The following is an 8,273-nucleotide window of genomic DNA, read 5'->3' as shown; positions in this document are numbered from 1 at the left end:
GAAATTGAAAGGACTGCATCCCAGAAAGTTCTAAGAGCTATGCATTCCCACCATATATGCAACGGAGTACCTGGCGCCGACATACATCGCCAGCACATGTTTGACACCCCAGGAACCATCTTAGCCAACTGGTTGGGGCATCTGTACCACCTAGTCAAAATCTTATATTGTGTCTCCACCACCCGTACACTGACCGAGCTTGACTGAGTGCGTAAGAGGATATTTTTCCAATCTTGCTCAGGTATCGAGCAAGTCAGCTCCCTCTCCCATTCTCGAATGAAGGTGGGTTGTTTATTATAAGCATGTTCAATGAGGATACTGTAAATAAGAGACAAAGTATGGCTAGGGTATAATGCAGTGGTACATAAAGATTCAAACTGAGTAAGTGGCCGCCCCACCGACTCCCGAACCTCCAAGGATCCCAGAAAATGGCGGAGCTGTATATATCGCCAAATCTCCACATTTGGTAGTTCCCATTTAGCTTGGAGAGTGGTGAAGGGTAAGACCCCAGACGCGTCCACCAGCTGGCCGGCCCTGCGGAGCCCTGCCCCAATCCAACATCTAAATATCTGTCTAGTAAGTCCTGGGGGAAACTCTGGGTTGTCAAATATTGGGGTCAAAGGCGAATGTCGTGAGGAAATGTGAGGAGTCGCGCGTAATTTGGCCCATCTAGCCAGGGTTGGTGAAACGGTCGGGTGAATGACTTTAGGAAGTGAGTATAGCCATGGTGAGAACTTAAGTGCCTTACCTACAACGTAACTCTCTATCCAGACCCATTGCTTGTCCAGTCTCTGTCTTGTCCAGTCCACCACCCTATTCAGCATGGCCGCATCGTAATATAATGCAAAGTTGGGGAGTTGTAATCCCCCAGCGTGCTTCCGCATATATAAAATTTCATGTTTAAAACGGGGGCGTCTCCCCTTCCATACAAAGTCCCTAATTGCTTTATGTAGTGTCTTGAACCAAGAAGTGGGAAGGTGTATAGGGAGTGTTTGGAGCAAGTAGAGGACCCGTGGTAATACATTCATCTTGACCACATTGAGTCTCCCTATCAGGGAAAAGCCCTTTGGACACCAGTTTCTCAGATCCCTACAAATTGTATTGGTGATGGGAATAAAATTGTCCTCAAAAATCTTTGTGTTGTCCTTGTTGATAAACACCCCCAGATATTTAAGTCGTGAGGGATGCCACATGAATGAGAATGCTGGCTTCAGGCCTTCAACCACTGCCTCGGGCGCAGAGATGTTGAGTGCTACCGATTTTGAGTAGTTAATTTTAAAGCCAGACAGCTCGCCAAATTGTTGAAATTCTGCCACTAAGTTAGGAATCGAAACCACAGGGTTAGTGAGGATTGCCAGGAGGTCATCTGCGAAAAGTGCCAATTTAAAGTTTTTGTCTTCCAACCGTAGACCAGAGATATCAGGGTTTGCCCGAATGGATCGAGCCAGTGCTTCCATGCACAAGATAAAGATCAACGGAGACAGGGGGCATCCCTGTCTGGTGCCGTTGGATATTACAATGGGTTCTGATAGTTCCCCGTTAACCCTGACTCTTGCCGTTGGCTTCGTATACAAGGCCTCAATTCTGGCCATACTCAAAGGGCCTAAACCCAGATGGCTGAGGACCCCCCTCATAAATTCCCAGTCCACTCTATCAAATGCCTTTTCGGCATCTGTGGATAGTAAAACCATAGGAATATTGGCGGTGTGTGCATACTGTACTAAATTGAGTATTTTCGTGGTATTGTCCCTCGCCTCCCTCCCCGGGACAAACCCCACCTGATCGGAGTGAATGATTTGGGTCAGATATGGTTTTAATCTGTTTGCAATCAGTTTAGCGTAAAGCTTAATGTCCCCATTAAGTAGGGAGATGGGCCTATAACTAGCACATGAAGCTGGGTCTTTCCCTTCTTTTGGCAATACAGTAATCTGGGCGGTTAGTGTTTGAGGGGAAAAGTGTTTCTGGGCAGAGACAGAGTTAAAGGCCTGTAGCAAGAGAGGGGCTAACTGTGTTTTGAAAATTTTGTAGTAAAGAGTGGTAAAACCGTCCGGTCCCGGGCTTTTCCCTGATGGCGTCGTCTTGATCGCCTCTTCCAGTTCCTCAATCGTAAAGGGTTCTTCTAACAGTTGTACAGAATCGTCATCTAGCGTGGGGAAATCAATACGCTCAAGGTATTCTGCTACGCGGGCCTGCTTGGTCTGGTGGCAAGCTGTGTTAGGTGTGTCAAACAAATTATAAAGCTTGGTGTAATAGTCCTGGAACGCCCCAGCGATATCAGAAGTATGAACTAGTGTGGACCCTGCGTCTGTCTTGATCTGGGGAACATATAGTTGAGCTCTCTGTTTGCGCAGAGCACGGGCCAGAAGCCTCCCTGGCTTGTCTCCCCACTGATAGAACTGGTTCTGACATCTACGGAGGTCATATTTAATTTTATCTGACATTAGTTGGTTTAAGGCCTTCCGGGTTTCTGTCAATTCTGTCATAACAGAGGGATCCAGGTCTGATTTGTGTCGCGTTTCAAGTGTGTTTATTTTTTCTAGGAGCGAGTCCCTATGGGCTATTTTTTCTCGCTTTCTAATCGCACCCATTTGAATAAGCTTACCCCGTATAACGCATTTATGAGCTTCCCATAGAGATATCTTCGAAATGTCGGGGGTGTCGTTGGTCTGGATATAGTCCGTGATGGCCTCTTCTATCACTGTCTTGTTATGCGCTTCTTGAATTAGAAGCTCGTTTAGTCTCCAGGTGAAGGGTCTATTAACTGTCTTAGAAATAGAGAGCGTCAGGTACACCGGCGCGTGATCTGACCATGTGATCTGGCCTATCGTTACCTCTGAGATCAGGGGCAGATGGTTGTGAGTAAGAAAGAAATAGTCCAGTCTCGAATATGTATTATGTGGGTGTGAGAAGAAGGTATAGTCACGGTCTGTGGGGTGTTTGAGACGCCACGCGTCAACCAGCTGGTGTTCGTGCAGAGTACGTCTCACCCTTCGATACAGCTTACCGGCCAGTCTAGCGGATCCCGAGGAAGAGTCCGTCGTGGGGTTCAGAACCCAGTTGAAATCTCCGCCCATTATGGTGATGCCCTTCTTTATCGATTCCACTTTGTCCAGAAGCTTTTCTAGAAATACAGGTTGATTAGAGTTCGGACCATAAATATTAACAAAGGTATACATTTGGGTGGATATCATACATGTCACTGCCAAACCTCTACCTTCCTGTAGTGTGTGTGTGTCTATATCTTGAACAGGCAAACGATTGGACATAAGAATTGCCACTCCCAAGGACTTATTTTCCGCATTATTACTCGTAAAGACATGTGGGAATTGGCGGCTGTTCAACCTAGGAACAAAACCTTGTTTGAAATGAGTTTCCTGTATGAAGGCTACGTCAATTTTCTTGGCCATAAGGTCACGTAATAAACGGGACCGCTTTTCCGGGACATTTAGACCCTTAACATTAAGGGTAACGCATCTGAGTCTACCCACCATTACCAAGCAGTTCTAAGTATTTGCATGTGTACCACCACATGGAGAAAAGGTGTATGAACCCATAAGTGGATTGTAGTTGGGAAGAATCGAAGAAAGTAGGGATGGGGGGGAAGGGAAGAGGGTCAGGGAGCCATAACTGCTTAAACTGAGGCATCAGTTTCAATAAAGAGCTATGAATCATTGGCAATTTTATAAGACCGTTCCGGCCAACCATATAGGACCGTGGTCCAGACATGATCCGGAATATAGCACTCGGTCTTGGAGCCCTGAGGAGGGCAATAAACAGCGACAATCAAACAAACATGGGTAAATGGTCCGCACCTCGCCTTCGGCAGAGTCCCGGGTAATCTCAGCCCAAGCCCCTATCCTCCAGAGAGACGCAGGACCTCTATTACTTATATGTACTAACCTATTCAATTTTGTAAAAAGAACAACAAACAACTATGCATGAACACACAGCTAATCGGAAATATTTGAACATTATAATATTAGAAAACATTATAACACTATAACCTTAGAAATCTTATAGAGAACTTTAGAAAAATAGTGATGGGCTAAACAAATCCATCGTGGACACTAGCGATTGTAAATAGCACATCAAAGATGAAGGAGATAAAGTAAGCAAAGATAAGATAAGAATAATCTCGCCCAAGGGAAGCTGTTCACAGTAGCAAATCCCTGATTGGGTCTTGTGAGAGGTTCTCCTCCAAAAAGTGGGTGCTCGCACTCAGTTGTGCTTATTCAAGTGTTCCCTTGTGCCTGCTGATTCAGACGCTTTTGGGGTGACCGTTTGGATCTACTTGGAAATTGGAACCTATCATCTTGTTGAGCCTCCGTTTCCGGATACAAACGTTGATGGGACTCCTGCCATTCAACTAGAGTTATTAGAGGAATGTTCAAAGTGGTACAGAAGTCTGGCAGGTCTGGCGGAATCCTGAGAACCGTCGATTTCCCCTCATGTGTAACTTGCAGTTGAAGCGGGAAGCCCCACCTGTATTTAATCGATTTTTTCCGGAGTTCCTCCGTAAGGGGTTTAAGCTGCCTCCGAAATTGTAAAGTTTGCCAGGATAGATCTTGGAATATGTGGATTTCCTGACCGTTGAACTCCAATCCTTGGAGACCCCTTATCTTTCGGACGATTTCATCCTTCTGCGTGTAGTAGTGGAGACGGCATATAACATCTCTAGGCCTTTCCGTTGGGGCCCCCCTTGGGCGTAACGCTCTATGCGCCCTGTCAAATACGATTATGTTGTCTGATGGTAATTCCAGGATCTCATTAAACACTTTTGTCAAAGCATCAATCAGGCCCTGTGGGGGGACATCTTCAGGCAAACCCCGTATCCGCAGATTGTTACGGCGACCCCGATTATCTAGATCATCCATCTTTAGCTGGAATCCCTGCAGAGCCTTTGCCTGTTCCGCCACCGTCTTTTCCAGGGCTGTAACACGCTCATCACCTTTTTCTTTATGTTCCTCAAGGGCTACCAATCGGTGGCCAAGGTGAGCGATATCTGCTTGCAGTGTGACCACTTCCCGGTGGACAATCTCCTGTAATTTTGCTTCTAGCGCTTCAAAATCTTTTTTGGAGGGTAGCTCTTGCTTAGTTGGGAGAGACTTAAGCATTCGTAAGACTTGTGACAAATCGGGTTGCTCTGTTATCCCAGTCCCCTTCTGGTGACATGTTTCATCCTGTCGTGGTTCAGGCAATGTGGATCCAGAAGCGACAGAGGGAGATGCCATTTCTAGTTCTTCCGTGACCACAGGGGTTTTTAAGTATGAGCGAAGATCAGAACGTTGGGGGGTCTCTTGGGGTTTTCTTTGATTTTTCTTAGCTGAGCTTTTACGGTCTTTGCCCATCAAGACGATCCTAAGTGTGTTCAGCAGCGTGTTCAAGGTATAATGATCATTGCAGGTAGTACATAATGTTGAGGTAAGACTGCCGCTATTCACCCCTCCTCATGATTGGTCTAGGCAGCCATCCCGCGGAACGCAGCCCGTGGTCTGTTACAGGAGTATTACATGTGTTCAGGGCGACCCTATCTGGCCAGAGAGCCAACTTCCCCAGGGCAAACTTGAAGAATTTGTATATTTGTGGACTTTGTAAACTTAGGTTGGATAATGTATTAACGAGAGTCTACCACTAGATGTCAGTGTTGCTACACCAGGAAGACTCAGTCCAGATCTGTTGCACGTTAAATTTGAGCAGAAAGACTTCCACTGGATGAGGTCTGCCACTTAGCAGGTAACTATTCCCCTCTGCAAGAGTTCTGCACTACAGCCCTGCTATCTGTACGGGATCAACCTTCCCTGGCCAGTCTTCCCACATATATAGATAACTTATACCTTATTTAGTACCTCACGGCGTCAGCGAGGCCAAAGAGACAGCAGCTGCAGGGTCTGTTTTATGCTGCAACAGGCGATTGAATGCCAGCATGCAGGAGCCTGGTGTTGTTCCGTTGGATCCGGACCGCTAATAGACGCCGGGGCCCCTGGCGGAGCCACCGCACCTACCCACAGCCTCTCCTCCTTGTCTCCAGATTCAGGCCAGCATGCAGAAGGGCCTCTCCGTCCGCTTGTAGATGGCAGGCTGTCGCGCCCGCAAGACTATCTCACCGGGGGGGGGGGGGACACCGCCCAGCACCCCGCTAGATCTGCGCAGTTAGATGCCCACCAGACAGGTAAGTTCCAGGCCAGTATGTGTGTAGATCAACTGGTGGTGTTCAATCTTGGGATGGAGATGAGGTGGAAGTTCCGTAGTAGTAGCCACGAGGATAACTATGCCGCGCTCCCGACTCTCGAGTATATAACAGAGCCACGGGTGTTTGAGGGCTCAAAAAGCAGCTTAGGTGTGCTGTGATGTGATTCTGCCCGAATATAGTTGTTGAGCGCACCCCAACACAGGATATCAGGGGGTAAATTATATGTTGGAGCAGGAGCTCACTCCTAACACGTCCAGCTCGAATGGCCGCCAAGCCACGCCCCCGGCATAAGACTTCTTTAATTATACTAAGTTTTTGAGCAGGTCTGCATTATACTTAATTATATAAGGGAGATGTACTTTTAGTAAAAAGTAGCTCTCCAATTTCAAAAGTACATCAACGTAGTATTAATACTTAGATTTAAAGATTTTCTGGGATAAATGAAATACATTCCCAGCAGCCATCTCCCTTTGCCTCTATCTTATTGCATATTTTGTCCTAATGTGCTTTCATATTTACATGTCACCATGTTTCCATTGGCTAGTACCTTAAAGTCAGATGTCTGTCAAGCAAACTGACCAGTGACAGAATTGCTTTGTGAGGTTTACATCTTTATGACATCAAATGCTTCACATGAAAAATGCAGTTCATTGTCAAAAATCAGCTATATTAGGAGAGTGAGAATTGTGTTTTAGCATCAATTACACACTAAATATGCTGTCATTGTGTATGTTTAATGGATGTCTTTCAGTTTTAAAGATAGACAGACCGATAGATAGATAGAAAGATAGAAAGATAGATAGATAGAAAGATAGATAGATAGATAGATAGATAGACAGACAGACAGACTGATTTCAACTGGAAGCAGTGCTTACATATTGCTTAATTTTTGGTGGTTATTAAATAGTATGGGTAGGCAAGAAAAGTGCATATATCTTTTATTAGCATAAACTTACCCAAATGCGCTCTTGCATATTTAAGGCATTCAAAGTAATAATATTTCACAGCATTAATACAGTTATGTACTAGACTGGACAATGGTAAGCAGAGCCAGTACTTATATCAACAATGGCCTTATCTGTGTGAAGTTTGTATGTTCTCCCTGTGTTTGCGTGGGTTTCCTCCCACACTCCAAAAAACATACTGTTAGGTTAATTGGCTGCTATCAAAATTGACCCTAGTCTCTCCCTCTCTGTCTGTGTGTGAGTGTGTGTCTATATTAGGGAATTTAGACTGTAAGCTCCAATAGGGTAGGGACTGATGTGAATGGGTTCTCTGTACAGCGCTGCGCTATTAGTGACACTATATAAATAAATGATAATGAGGATGATGATGATATGTGTTTACTATGCCTATACACATAGCCAGCTTTCACACTTGATTGGCAGATTAATGCATCATTATTGCTAAGTTTGATAACAGTTGTCTAATACAGTGACACTGGTAGAGAAAACCACTATAGACATTCACATAAGCAGCTCTCATCATCATCATTTATGGCATAAGACTTCTTTAATTATACTAAGTTTTTGAGCAGGTCTGCATTATACTTAATTATATAAGGGAGATGTACTTTTAGTAAAAAGTAGCTCTCCAATTTCAAAAGTACATCAACGTAGTATTAATACTTAGATTTAAAGATTTTCTGGGATAAATGAAATACATTCCCAGCAGCCATCTCCCTTTGCCTCTATCTTATTGCATATTTTGTCCTAATGTGCTTTCATATTTACATGTCACCATGTTTCCATTGGCTAGTACCTTAAAGTCAGATGTCTGTCAAGCAAACTGACCAGTGACAGAATTGCTTTGTGAGGTTTACATCTTTATGACATCAAATGCTTCACATGAAAAATGCAGTTCATTGTCAAAAATCAGCTATATTAGGAGAGTGAGAATTGTGTTTTAGCATCAATTACACACTAAATATGCTGTCATTGTGTATGTTTAATGGATGTCTTTCAGTTTTAAAGATAGACAGACGGATAGATAGATAGAAAGATAGAAAGATAGATAGATAGATAGATAGATAGATAGATAGAAAGATAGATAGATAGACAGACAGACAGACTGATTTCAACTG

The sequence above is a fragment of the Mixophyes fleayi genome, unplaced genomic scaffold, assembly GCF_038048845.1.
Source record: "Mixophyes fleayi isolate aMixFle1 unplaced genomic scaffold, aMixFle1.hap1 Scaffold_43, whole genome shotgun sequence".
In the NCBI taxonomy this organism is placed as follows: Eukaryota; Metazoa; Chordata; class Amphibia; order Anura; family Limnodynastidae; genus Mixophyes; species Mixophyes fleayi.
This window is presented reverse-complemented; position numbering follows the sequence as displayed.